Here is a 15,436-nt window from a genome sequence, read left to right on the forward strand (position 1 = left end):
ACCCTATTCGCCTCTCAGTTTGTGCGTTTGAGGTTCGCTGGTTTGTATCCAGATGTTACTTACTAGAAAAGTATTGCTGAGTCTCTAGTCTCTCTTAAAGGTCAGACTGTAGAGGCAGATTATGTACAGATTTACTCCTACATGGCATTTCATGGATTCTTTGATCCCTGCCAGTTTGGTTTTAGATCTAGGCGCAGGACTGATGCAGCCCTTATTTGGATTGTTTGTGGTCTCCTGATGTCAAAAGGTCAAATAATGTATTCCATTTTGTTCTTCTTGATATTATGAAGGATTCTGACATTTTGGACTATGATATGTTGACTGAGAGCCAGCAAAACAATCACAGTGAGGTCAGGAACAACAAGAAGGGCTGCTTATTTTAAACATTCTTAATGAAAGTTTATGTTGAAGGACTAGACATCATAGTGAGATAATATTCCCATTAAAGCAAGTTGTGTGGTCTGGCACCTTTTTCTGTCTACAGACATGGTGAAAGTAATTCATGTACTTTTTTTTTTTTTTTTTTTTTTACATAGACCATTGCAATTCCCTTTACGTTGGACTCTTGGAGAATGACCTGGCACATCACCTACAGCAGATGCAGAGCCTGCTATCCAGTACCTTAATTTTCAGACTGTTAGCCTTATATATTACCCCTCCTCTATGTGATCTGGGCCCTGCTTGAAATATTTGTTAGGCTCTCTTTTGTTTACCTTGCTCCAGCCTTCTGGAATAAGCTACCTTCCCTGACATGATTCAGAAGCCTTTATCAGGAGGTCACTGGAGTACCATCTTTTAGAAGGATTTTCGTACATCCACTCCAAAAATCAGTATCAGTTTTTATTTCTGCTGATATTTATTTATCTATTGTTTACTTTGTTTATATGTGTTTCTTATACATTATATTTTAGGTTGGGTTTCAACATTACAGTGTTAAATAATAAACCTTTGAGCACATTAAGTATTTAGATAAATACATAAACAGGGTAATAGGCACCATCTGTGTGATTTATAGGTTTAGAATAGATATTAGGTAATGTGGCTGATGGCGTCAAATTACATAGTGAGTGATACCAACGTGTACCACTGAACAAATGGTTCTTCGAATTCCCAATTAAAATAACTAAACCTTCATCAACAAATAAAAAGATCCATTTGCATGGCAGAGCCACATCACAATATATATCCCTCCTCTGAAAAAAATCCATTATATACCAGGCAGGGTAACACTCTAGATGGGTGGGATGGGTGCCCTCAAATTCTCCTGCGGTGTATCTTGTATTGCCCTCCTTGAACCTGGAATAAATTTTTGAGTATGAGTTATTGGCTAGGCAGACTGACTTTTGGGAGGTTGTCATAATGGTTAAGGTGTTTACCTTGCAAGCACAAGGTGCAGTGTTTGATTCTCACATTAAGTAATTGGCTAGGCTTAAAATGGTCCACAAGGACAGTTAGCCTAGTACTAATCTATGAACCTATGAACCTACCTAGTACTTAGCTATGAAATTATGGACATATGATGCATTTTAAAGATGACCAGTTTGGGATGTAGAAAACCTCAGCTCAGTAGAAAACTTCTAATGAGTATATGACAGATATTGTTTGAATTCAAGCCACTTTAAATGCCAAAGAGAGAATGAGTGGTGGGTTCTGGATTGATGGCAGCAATAAACCTAGCAATATGATTACAACCTTCATGCAGCATACTGTAGACACAGGTGTGGAAATCGGTAAGTACATGGGCCAAAAAAGGAATTACGATACATAGCAGCAGTGGGTAGAAATACGTAGAGTGATGACAGTGCAGTGATTCTACAATAGTCTCAAGTGTTGGTTAATATTTTTAACCATAGAATTAACATGTCGGTCAAGTTTTAGTTAATTGTCTAGTAGTAAATCAAAAAAATTGAGTGAACTCTGTCTCTTCAACAGGATACTGGTCAAGATAGATGACCTTCATGATGCATTTTTGCTGTTAGGGTTGTGTTATTACTAAGGAATAACAGAGATTTCTAATTTCTGATTTGAAATGGAAATCCCCTAAGGTCAGTCATATTTGAATGTTTTGTTATATAGTCTGAGTTGTATAAGGAAGCTGATTCACCACAATCAAGATAGCCGAACCATTAGCACATAGAACAGACTTGGCACCAGCACTTTGAATTATCATGTTATCTTCAAACACTGTAAAAAGGCAACAAGTGAGAAAAGGAGAATATGGCAAAATAGAAAAGAAACTATTACTCCATTTAACAGATTGAATTACGCATTCAAAGTAGGTGTTAAAACACCTGCTAGCAATCTGGGACAAGTCAGAAGAAGTAAGACGAGTAAGTGGAACAATATCAAAGACTTCTGTACGATTACGAATGATAGAAAGAGAGAGGATGAACATACAGAGATGAGATCTGATACATTGCACTAAATCAAGTAAAGCTGTCTGTCCCATGCAAGGACAACAAATCATGCTGAGTTGGAGAGATAAGGAACTTAGTAAGAAGATGTCAATGTTCATTCCGCAAAGATTTTAATGAGGAAATGCAATAAGGCAACAGAACAACAGCTGCTGATAGGTGCAGATAAGCCACCTTTCTGAAATGGGAAAATGAGAACTCAGGTCAAACAGTATGACTGTGTGCAAAATGACCATGGCATAACTGATTTTATGAATCACATTTTTTCTATGGGAAAAGAAGAAAGACAGGAGTGGAAGACTGCATTCAAGTAGCTTTTTTTTACAAGGAAGTCATAAAAGGCTGTTATAGACACACAAGAGGAAAGCGATAGAAAATAACAGGAAAAAAGAACATTTTCAGGTGTAGTTATAAAGAAATTGAAAAAGTTGTCTGTGGAGATTCAATTTTCAGGTGTAGTTACAAAGAAATTGAAAAAGTTGTCTGTGGAGATCTTACACTGCCATTGTTTAAAACAGACTGCAACCAGCAAAATACAAGCTCACATAGGAAGAACTCAATAGCCAGTTTTCAGAATTATCCAAAAGTGTTCAGCTAAACAAGAAATAGTTAACTGTATAATTAATACACACTGAAGAAAAACAAATATATGACATTTATGTAACCAGTCCATAACAGGACAAGGTGACAAGAGTCCATCTTGCATTAGACAATCTGAAAAGCTGCTTTGAGTCCAAGAAAATGGAGAACATGGTATATTTAAGTTTAGAAGTATAAGATAGAAAAAGATGAATCCACAGAGGTGTATTATGCCCAGCTAAGGACAGCAACTTGAAAATGTGAGTTCACTGACATTAGGAGAGAAACCTGGACACAATGCAAACATAAAGGTATGGAAGATGGTCTGAGCCATACATCACTAAAGAAAAGCATCTAGTTTTTCTTCTAGATCCCTTGATATTCTGACACATATACAAAGATCAGAGAGTGTAAAGATAAAGAAGTTAAAAGGATGGAAGCAAAGAGACAGAGTTAAAGAAGAAAGAAACAAAGAAAGTGAGTGAACTAGACAGAAAAATGAATGAGTAAATGCCACAGAAACGAGAAGAAGTTACAAAAGATAGTGCAGACACATTGGTAAATAATATCCTCATACCGAACAATGTGCAGCCCAAGGAAAGGTGTGTAGAAACTGTAAGAAACAAAATAGTTTTGCTAGAAAACACAGAAGCTGAAACATCAGTTTAGAGCAAAACAAACAGAACATCTTTCATAGAAAAGACAAAAAAAATAGAACAATACACAGCAGCAAAACGTTTAAGAAATTTGATACAAAAGTAGTGATAGAGAGGTAGAAAATGAAGATAATGATTAAGAAAGGTACACTTGTCTATAAAAATAGAACGGCAGATGGCAATACTGAAAGACCAAATTACAGCGAACATATTAACAGGAAGCAGGCAATAATCTGAGGAGAAAACCATAATTAACAAAACTTAATAATTAAATCAGTGTTTCATTAGTGATAAGGATCAACAATGATCCGGTTATGAGCATGAAGCGAGCTGCAGAATTACTGGAATCGCTGAAAGTTAGTCTTTAACTCTTAGTTGTCGATCATAGGTAAATAGAATTACTGGATCATAAACCAGCTGACACCTCAACATGAGAAACAAGGTCAACAAAGGTAAGTAGTTTACCATATATTAGTCTTTAACTCTTAGTTGTCGATCATGGGTAAATAGAATTACTGGATCATAAACCAGCTGACACCACAACATGAGAAACAAGGTCAACAGTTTTTAACTCTTAGTTGTCGATCATGGGTAAATAGAATTACTGGATCATAAACCAGCTGACACCACAACATGAGAAACAAGGTCAACAGTTTTTAACTCTTAGTTGTCGATCATGGGTAAATGGAATTACTGGATCATAAACCAGCTGACACCACAACATGAGAAACAAGGTCAACAAAGGTAAGTAGTTTACCATATATTAGGTCCATTAACCCTGTGCACACTACCTTTTCTTCATGGGTCAATCTACTATCCGCAAATATTTCTTCTTCAAACATCATAATGCCAGCTTCATATGGTATAGAACCAAACAAATTGATAATGTCTATGGTAACAAAAGTTAATTCTTCGTGATACAAATTAATGTTCAAAATACCCAAAAGGTCCCAAGAATCTTTCAAAATTGTTTCCTTTTCTATCCAAATGTGCTTGGTCTTAACATCCACATATTTAGCTAGTGAATTAGTTTTTGACCCACCTGCTGAGACAATAGGTCTCAGTGGTGGGTCCATGCTATTTTTGTGGATTTTCGGGATACCAAATATAACTGGTATTTTGGGTTTGGTCTCTTTCAAAAAAGTTAAAGTCTTAATATTAATGAGCTCTTCATTCATCATATCTTCCAAAACACCATCAATTTTGTAGTAAGCCATATTAATTTCATTTCTAGAGACCTCCCTGTATTTTGTTTCGTTCCTTAATATTTCATTCATTTTACCTTCATATACAATCACATCAATCACCACCACTCCACCCCCCTTATCGGGTTTCATGACCCTAATATTTCTGTTAGTTTTTAATTCTTCCAAGATTAAATACTCCTGGGGGTGGAGATTGTTGTGAATTTTGCTGTCTCTCATATTTTTCTCCTTTCTTCTAATTTCTCTTTCCATAATGTTTTCAAAATTCTTTAGCTGCGTATGTATAACTGGATTAAAAACAGATTTCTTCGTTAATAAATTTTCGTTTATAACATTCCTGTTTCTTTTCACTTCAACATCCATACCTTCTTTATGAAACAACAACTGCAAATTCATCTTCCTAATAAAAAGTTTCATATCAATGAGAGTTTGTGTAGAATTACCTTTTACTAGTGGTATGAACTTGAAACCCTTTTCCAGTAGTTTAAAATGCTAAACATTTAATACCAAATTGCTAAAATTGTAAATAGTTAACCCTCCTAAAGTGTATTTGTTCTCATTCTCCTCTATAATGTAATTCAGTGTATCCTCTGTTGGGTGGGGGGTCCCTATTGTCTGTATTTCCCCCTCCCCCTTCTCCCCCCCATTGTTGAAAATTTCCTTGCTGTCTTCTATCCTGCCATTTCTCACTCTCTGGCCTTTCTAGTGGGGGAAATTCAACATCATATTCATTTTCCATCCATTCTCCATTTTCCTCATAATTTCTGTTTTTTTCAAAGGGCTTTTTGTAATTATAATTGTTGTATTGTTTGTGGTTGTCATACTGATACCTATAACCCGTCGGTTTGGGGTAACTAACCTGGTTGTTGCATTCCTGGATATCCCTTTTTAATTTGTCCATTTTCCTATTAACTAAAAGTTTGAAGAAGAAATATTTGCGGATAGTAGACTGACCCATGAAGAAAAGGTAGTGTGCACAGGGTTAATGGACCTAGTATTGAAAAACAATTTTTTTCCTATTTAATGGTTTTGTCAATAGTGTGTTTTGCTGTGGATTTATATCGATTTACAATAAACTTTGAAGGTTATCCTTCATTTCGCTTCCAGTTTGTTTGGTTGGTACATGGTGTTTGGCAACACCAATTTCGGCGTTTTTTCTTGGTTTGTTTCGTTTTGCCATGGAAGTGGAAGGGAAGGAGAGGAACGGAGGTTCTGATGACGTTGGCCAATCAAAGAGGCTTATCGGACAACTAACCCAGCTGGTAGATCTTCTTACTCCCTTATGCGAAACCCTGGTCAGGAAGGAGGCAGAAGGGACAAGTAAGCGGTGTGCACGAGAGGAGAAGGAGGTGTATTGTCACAAAAGTAAACGTAAAAGGGAACTATGTGGCGCTGAAGGAGCGTATGATGAAGGGGATGAACCGAATGGTAGCCGCTTCAACCCTGCAGACACACCAGCGATTTTTATGGACAATGAAGAGAACTCTGTTCATTTCTTTGACAAACAACCGAGTCAAAGGCAATAGAATTATTCAGGTACTGTTAACCATGATAAGTCTATGGACATGAAGGACTGGTTAAAAATGCAGTATTCTTTCAGTACTAACGTTATCAGACAGCAAAATGGAAGTAATAATAATGATTCTTTCAGTAAAAAATTGAATAACATGTTTAAACTTATGCATAAATACAAAACTATAATGATTGAAAACGCATATCTCAATGAATGTTTAAAGCGTGATATTGTCCCTAAGGGACTGAGAACTTGGAAATATCCTAACAATGTATAGATTGGATCAGAATTTCATAAGGATTTGATAGTGGTGTTTAATAAATGTGGGTTAGACATTGTTAGGTTGATAGTTAAGGAAAACAACAGAAATTTAGAAAGCCTTCAAACACAGATAGAATCCTTGGACTTGTGTATTAAAGAAGATTTGATTTTTCAAATTAAAGAAGAAAGGCAGGAATATTTTAAAATGAAAGATGAAATAGATGATAAATGCAAACCTTTAGTTAATAGGAAAATGGACAAATTAAAAAGGGATATCCAGGAATACAACAACCAGGTTAGTTACCCCAAACCGGGTTATAGGTATCAGTATGATAACCACAAACAATACAACAATTATAATTACAAAAAGCCCTTTGAAAAAAACAGAAATTATGAGGAAAATGGAGAATGGATGGAAAATGAATACGATGGTGAATTTCCCCCACTAGAAAGGCCAGAGAGTGAGAAATGGCAGGATAGAAGACAGCAAGGACATTTTCAACAACGGGGGGGGGGGGAAGGGGGAGGGGGAAATACAGACAATAGGGACCCCCACCCAATAGAGGATACACTGAATTACATTATAGAGGAGAATGAGAACAAATACACTTTAGGAGGGTTAACTATTTACAATTTTAGCAATTTGGTATTAAATGTTCAGCATTTTAAACTACTGGAAAAGGGTTTCAAGTTCATACCACTAGTAAAAGGTAATTCTACACAAACTCTCATTGATATGAAACTTTTTATTAGGAAGATGAATTTGCAGTTGTTGTTTCATAAAGAAGGTATGGATGTTGAGGTGAAAAGAAACAGGAATGTTATAAACGAAAATTTATTAACGAAGAAATATGTTTTTAATCCAGTTATACATACGCAGCTAAAGAATTTTGAAAACATTATGGAAAGAGAAATTAGAAGAAAGGAGAAAAATATGAGAGACAGCAAAATTCACAACAATCTCCACCCCCAGGAGTATTTAATCTTGGAAGAATTAAAAACTAACAGAAATATTAGGGTCATGAAACCCGATACGGGCGGGGTGGAGTGGTGGTGATGGATGTGATTGTATATGAAGGTAAAATGAATGAAATATTAAAGAACGAAACAAAATACAGGGAGGTCTCTAGAAATGAAATTAATATGGCTTACTACAAAATTGATGGTGTTTTGGAAGATATGATGAATGAAGAGCTCATTAATATTAAGACTTTAACTTTTTTTGAAAAAGACCAAACCCAAAATACCAGTTATATTTGGTATCCCGAAAATCCACAAAAATAGCATGGACCCACCACTGAGACTATTGTCTCAGCGGGTGGGTCAAAAACTAATTCCCTAGCTAAATATGTGGATGTTAAGACAAAGCACATTTGGATAGAAAAGGAAACAATTTTGAAAGATTCTTGGGACCTTTTGGGTATTTTGAACATTAATTTGTATCACGAAGAATTAACTTTTGTTACCATAGACATTATCGATTTGTTTGGTTCTATACCATATGAAGCTGGCATTATGATGTTTGAAGAAGAAATATTTGCGGATAGTAGATTGACCCATGAAGAAAAGGTAGTGTGCACAGGGTTAATGGACCTAGTATTGAAAAACAATTTTTTCCTATTTAATGGGTTTGTCAATAGTGTGTTTTGCTGTGGATTTATATCGATTTACAATAAACTTTGAAGGTTATCCTTCATTTCGCTTCCAGTTTGTTTGGTTGGTACGTGGTGTTTGGCAACACCAATTTCGGCGTTTTTTCTTACCATATATTAGTCTTTAACTCTTAGTTGTCGATCATGGGTAAATAGAATTACTGGATCATAAACCAGCTGACACCACAACATGAGAAACAAGGTCAACAAAGGTAACTAGTTTACCATATATTCCTGACTAAACATTCAGAACTGTTGTATATAGTATCTAGGACTTTCTTAGGTTACTAAAAACAATGTAATAATGCTACCTCCAGAGACATTGCAAAGAAACCAATGACATAGTACAAAGCTATTTTAAGTTCACGGATGGATAATGCAACAAAAACTATAGTGGCCTCAATGTGTGAAAAATGTATATACATACTTCAAAGACAGGGGCCCACAGTGTTGTGAGAAGTAGCAGCCTTTACTGTGAAACAAAATCGTATCATTATGGTAGTCTTATAAGACATTGGGAATATAACAGACTGGAACATAATACTAATCACCTTGGCAATATTTAAAGACATTAACACTATGAGGAATATCAAAATTAGAAGAAAATCATCTTTTCTTAAATTTTCTTGATAAAGTTGTATGTTTATACTGTTGCACCAAGAATAAGTCTTCATTTTCATCTCATCATACTTTCCTGTTCTTTCATAAAAAAGATTTAAAGGCATGAAGAATAATCAGTTAGAAGCAAATCATTTTTTTAAATTTCTTGATAAAGTTGTATTTTAAAGTAGACTTGATTAACTTAAATAGGTATTATATAGCTTAATTAGAACTACCTAGCTTACTGTAGCATGTCATAGCTTAAGTTGGCACAGTGCATCAGTACACAAATTAAGGCAGGATTATATTAATTAAATTGACTTTTTTCAGTAGTACTGTTTGCTCATTGTCCATATTAATGACTTAGCATGTAGCACACTTGCCTTTGATGTCACAAACATCAGAAGGATTTGTATTCCAGTAATGACACTGCAGTACAGCACAAAGGGATATTGCAGTCCAGAGGTACCATCATTCCACTGAAATGTTAAATGTAGGTCCCATATGCCCAAGTTGGTGGTAACTCAGGTAAACATTAAAGATCCCTTGTCATCTGTTGACAAGGGCAGGGTACATTTTATCTAAATAGAAGCATATCAGAACAATTAAGAAAAAAATCTCATACAAATAAGTACAGCACCCATCACTTTTACAGTTTATTTATGAATCAATAAAAACATATATTTGTGTACTGTTCCATCCAATAATAAGTCTTCATTTTCCTCGCATCATACTTTCCAGTTCTTTCTGAAAAATATTTATTTTTTTAAATATATTAGACACATTTAATTCCAAGCATAGTAGTTTTTAATTGCTGAAACTATTTTTTTGCATCCTTTATTTAGTTCTTACTCTATTTTCTAAGTTTTGAAACTACAATTTCATAAGTAATAGTTGTAATTCAAAATGTGTTTATTTCTCATTTGTTAATCAGGTATTGTGTAATCACAGAGTTGATATATTTAAGTTATCAGGGGATGCAGCTACCCATATGCAGAGTGTAGTGCGCATGCAAGCCCCCCACCAAAAAAAAAAACACTTAGTTAAGATGCTGTGAATAGTCCAACTAAATAGCCTTCAGAAGAACATTAGTGATTTCATAGCTAGCTAGCTAGCTGATATAGATATAGATCTGCATAATTTGATAATTTAGTGGCCAATCCACCAGCATGATTTTGGGAGGTAGGAATAAACTGGATTACAGATACAGAGAGAACATGCAAACTACACAGTGATCAAAGGTGAGGAAACAGCCCACCATGACACTCTAAAGAAGAGAACTGACCAATGAATCACCATGCTTCTCATAACATAAAAAGGAAGCTTTTATACCCAATTCAAGAATCCCAAAAATAACAGATGATTGATAGCTTTGTCCTGTGTCTGATGCATGGCTTCAGCTAAACGACTACAATGCATATTTCCTTTTACATTATTTTTTCTCATGACCATTTGTTTCCATATAATAGCCTATATTTATAAGTGCAGTCCCCATTAATTAATAACTTTAACCAAATTATTTTTCATTTCCCTTTATTTTCCTTCCAATAATCCATTAAAAAAAAGAAAAATCTCCTAACATGTTTTACTCTTCATAACATTTGGGTAGAATATGAGGCAGTAAAGCAGTACAGGGTTACCTTAGACAGATGGGAAGTAAAAGAATACAGTGTATTGCAGTACAGTAGACTCCCTCTTATTTGGTCTTGCTGGGACCAGATCTTAGGCTGGATAAACAAGCATTTATAGGTTATAAATCAGCTGGAATAACAGGATTTGTGTTAGTATGTATTTTTCTAATGAATACAAAGTCTAAAACTCGGTGGTGGTGCTGCAGTAGCATTGTCGCCTCATAGGAAGATGTTGTCCCGTTCGATTCTCAGTTAGAGCTTCTTCTGTGTGGAGGCATACGTGAATGGGGCATGCCTTCATTGAAGGTTGTGCATCAGGGCTGGTAACCCGGTATGTAAAAATCCACTACCAATCATTAGCGGACCGGAGTTCCGCTGTGGCGACCCCTAACCGGGAAAAGCCGAAAGACACAAACAAAGACACAAACAGACAAAGTCTAAAACTCAAATGTCTGTCATTATTTAGTCCAGAGGAGGTGGAAGTGTTGTTCTTCTCTGCTGTCTTTTGCTAGGGCTACAACAGAAATTTGATGGCCGGTTAAAGAGGAGGCCTGTTAAAGAGAGGCCGGATAAGAGGGAGTCTACTGTAGAACTATTTTATATGTTATGCAAAATTAGTAAATCATAGTATTTGGCAAAACGTTTTCTAGAATGTATGTTGCAGATACTTGTCTACCTGGCCAGATATATTTTGAAAAGGTTGACTAAGACATTTTTCATAGGATTTATAAGAAGTCTTGTGATCATTTGCACCTTCCCAGTATCCAAATAGTAACCCCTTTCTCTAGGTGAGATCAGTCAAGCCTGGGGGGACTTTGTGGTTGTGATCAAACAAGTCCCATTTGAAGGATGATACTGTATTACATTGCTTAATCTGCAGGAGCAGTCTGTTCCAGATGTGTGTGTGTGTGTGTGTGTGTGTGTGTGTGTGTGTGTGTGTGTGTGTGTGTGTGTGTGTGTGTGTGTGTGTGAATGAGATGAGGGGAGGGTGTTGTGTGATGAATCTGTCTCTCCAGTGCATTTTACTATCTGCTGGACAAAATTTAGGTCCTTAGTTATGGTACTTGGGAAACTATTAGACTTGTGGAAATACAAGAGATCCAGGACAACATGATCTCTAATGGCATGGAAAGCAAGGCATTGTTCTCCCCTCAAGAGTCTGTAAGAAACTGAATAAAGGGACAATGCTTCCAGTCTCTCTTGGTAGCTCAGGGTCTTTAAGTTTGCGATCTTCTTATTTAGGAACCTCTGGGGTCTTTTTACTTGTTTGATAGGTCTAGTGTGGTACATCCCAAAGGGCGCATTATATTTAATAATTGGTACAATCAACACTGAATATAAAGGAGACCAATGACCTCTTTAGATCTGAATGATATTCCCTTGGCAATTAACTACTGTAACTAGAACTGTCTACATAAAGTCACATGACTGAAAGAGTGGGGTTATCAATCAATGAACCAAGCTTCCTAACGACATTTTCATTTTGAAGTGGAGTACTGCCTATGCTATATGTTTTGGGGGTGGGTCTGCCAATTGTGACAATATTACACTGTTTTGCATTCAGCCTGTGCCCGTTTTCAGTATATCAGTTATTTACACATGTAACTTCTTGCTGAAGGGTTACAACATCGGAGATGATAATGGTTGTATACAAACTTGGTTCATAAGTAAGTACTGGCCTAATTGCCTTTGCAGACCATTTTTAGCCTAGCCAGTTTCACGTTTTGTGCTCGAATTAACCTATCCAGTTTGGTTAGATAGTGGCCTTACCCATCTCATAATTGATAATTATATATTAACCATAATGAGAATAACTGGGATCATACCATTGATAATTTGTGGGGACCCATGTAAATGATAAAACATTTAGGTGCTGTCCCTGTCCATTAGTAAGCAGTACAAGGAGTAGTCTGGGGTAGATTTTCTGTTAACATCCATAGATACAAGTTGCACTTGAATATGGACAAGGATGAACTTTGTTTTATGTGAATGGGGAGTCTGTTCCAGAGCAGCGGTATCTTCTGTGAGACATACTTGTCCCTAAAAAGAATCCTGTTGATGTTACAGAAGAGGTTTAGACCACTAGCCCAAGTATTTCTGATGCCATTTGACTTGCTGAAGTGCAATTGGGTCAGAAGATGCCTTGTATACCAAACACGTCATCTCTTTGCAGTCTGGAGGATACCAAGTATAATGACAGGGCTTTGAGCTGGTCCATGTAGGACATGTTGTTTAGGCCTCGTATCCTTTTAGTAAGGTATTTCTGTGGCATTCCAGTTGTTGCATGTGTCTGGACAGACACAGGCCAAAGGGACATTATATACAATGATTGTCTAATAAACGCTGAGTAAAGGGGGAGAATAACATCCCTAGATCTAGACACAATCGCTTTGTTTAGAAGCTGTGAAGTATAGAAGGACTTTCTTACAACAATGGATACACATTGGCCAAAAGTTAGATCACTGCCCATGTAAGTTCCCAAATCTAGAACAACTGTGTCAGCTCTTAGAGGAGTATTGTCAATGTGGTAGTTCACTGAGGTAGATGACTCCCCAAAAGATACAGTAAGTTATTTTTGGCATTAAGTTTCAGTCCATGATTTGATCCCAGTTATTTATTTGGGGCAAACCTTCCTGTAGGATGTCTAAGTAATTTGGGGATTCAATGACTGCTCCTAGCTTACAGTCATTTGCAGACTTAGTCAGCCAGAGCCCTTTGGTATTTGCCTTTAGTTCAGAAAAAAGTGGATGCAAAACAGGAGAGCTCCCAGCAAACAGCTATGGGGCACTCCACTGGTGACTGGTTTCTTTGTTGAGGTAAGTTCCCCTATTTTTATTTCCTGCATCCCATCTGTGAGTCAGTTGGCAATCCAATGGGTGACATAAGGGTTTATTTCCAGTTTATTTAGCTTTTCAACCATGCCTGAGCAGGGAATTGTGTCAAAAACTTTGGCCAGTTCAAAGTATGTGGTGTGTACCATCCATTGCTTTGGTGACCTTTTCAAAAAATCCACCAGGTTGATTAAGCATGACCTGCCCTTGACGAATCCAAAATGAGATTGGTCCAGTGTTTGGAGGTTCCCTGTCCTGATTGATTAATTCCATGATAAGTCTTTCCATAGTATTGCATATGAGGCGGGTCAGACTTATGGGTACACAATTGCCTGGTTCTGTGAAAGGTCCTCCCTTATGCAGGGGAATGACTGTAGCTGCTCTTCCTTCACTTATTACAAAAACTGTATGGAGGCTGAGATTGAACAGTGTTGATAGGGGTGTGGCTAAATCATGCTTCGTGCTATTTAAGATGCATCCGGGGATATTCTCAGGACCCATTGATGTGGTATTTTCAGTTTTTGAGACCGCTTTTAGGACTTGGTCTTGTGTGATAGCTGGAGGCGAGACAGTTTTAGGTATATATTGAGGGATAGATGGAGTGGAGAGAAGGGTAAAGTTAGAGCTGAATTTATCGGCCAGTAGGTTTGCCATATCTTCAGCTTCCTTGTAGGTAACATCATTCACAATCAGCTCAGTGCATTGTTGCATTGTGCTTTTGAGAATGCAAACATAACTAAAAAAATGCCTCATGATTGCCTTTGGCTTGGGTATTTATTTTAGCCTGAAACTTGGTTTTGGTGGAGTTTATTAATCTTTGGAGTTGTTTTTTTTTTATATTTCAGTGGAAAAGGCTCTAACATTCTGGTAATTGTCTTCTTATTTTAGTCAACATTCTTTCTCTTTTATTATAAATCTTGTTGACATTATAGTTCCACTATGTTGGTTTGTTTCTAGGGTTTTCCCTGCACTTGTTCCTATGGGGTGTAGCTGCATCTCTTCAGCTGTTTGCATGCTGGTATAGTGTGATGGTGTCTGTTTCTGCATATTCAGTGGAGTTAATTGTGTTTGGTGGGGAGCTGAAGCTTGCCAATGTGTCAGTTAGGAGTAGGTAGTTTGTCTTAAAGAAATTTCTAAAGGTACCTTGTAAGGAAGGGATCTCTGGTTTTAATTTTTGTTTTGACAGAGATTGCTTTATGGTCAGACCTACCAAGTGATGAAGATATACAAGTATCCTAGTTAGCCAGAATATGTTCCATTTTTGTAGGTAAGAGCTGTTTGTTTTAAATATGCTGATGCTTGACGTTACCTAATAGTTGGCAAATCACCCAGTCTGAAGGACGAAAATTTTTTTCTCTGAGTAGGGAGATCCAGAAACTTGTAGTTAGAATGCATATATTGCGTTTACTAAGTTAACTTATTTGTGTAGAAAAGGATAAGGCATGCTGAACAACTGCTTATGGGTCTTCTTAAGTTAATGTTGCACAAAACAGGTTTCTTTAGTTCTGCTTTATCTTGATATGGAATTTATGTATCCACTGAACAAAGAGTAATGAATACAGCAGGGTCTGAGCTCTTGTTGAAGAGAATGTGTATTTCCTTAACATGTCATGATGAGTGCTGAATAAAAGTAACTTGAAACTGGTCTATAAGATGTGTGGCCATACATCTGCATCAGAAAGAAACTTTTGTAATTTTAATTGTTAGGGTATTAACAGGTCCAGCTTTTGTTCTTGAGGCGAAGGAAAATGACCTGGTTATATAGTTTGGCAAAAAGTGAAGGGAAACAGATGGATGTATAGTTTTAAAGATTACTGCAGAAATGTCAAGAAGCAAGCAGTCTACTTTAACTAGGTGGATTTTGTGGAATCTAGTACTTTAACTAGGTGGATTTTGTGGAATCTAGTACTTTAACTAGGTGGGTTTTGTGGAATCGAGTACTTTAACTAGGTGGATTTTGTGGAATCTAGTACTTTAACTAGGTGGATTTTGTGGAATCTAGTACTTTAACTAGGTGGATTTTGTGGAATCTAGTACTTTAACTAGGTGGGTTTTGTGGAATCGAGTACTTTAACTAGGTGGGTTTTGTGGAAT

This window comes from Protopterus annectens, chromosome 16.part0 (assembly GCF_019279795.1).
Source record: "Protopterus annectens isolate FY-2018-M chromosome 16.part0, PAN1.0, whole genome shotgun sequence".
Classification (NCBI taxonomy): Eukaryota; Metazoa; Chordata; order Ceratodontiformes; family Protopteridae; genus Protopterus; species Protopterus annectens.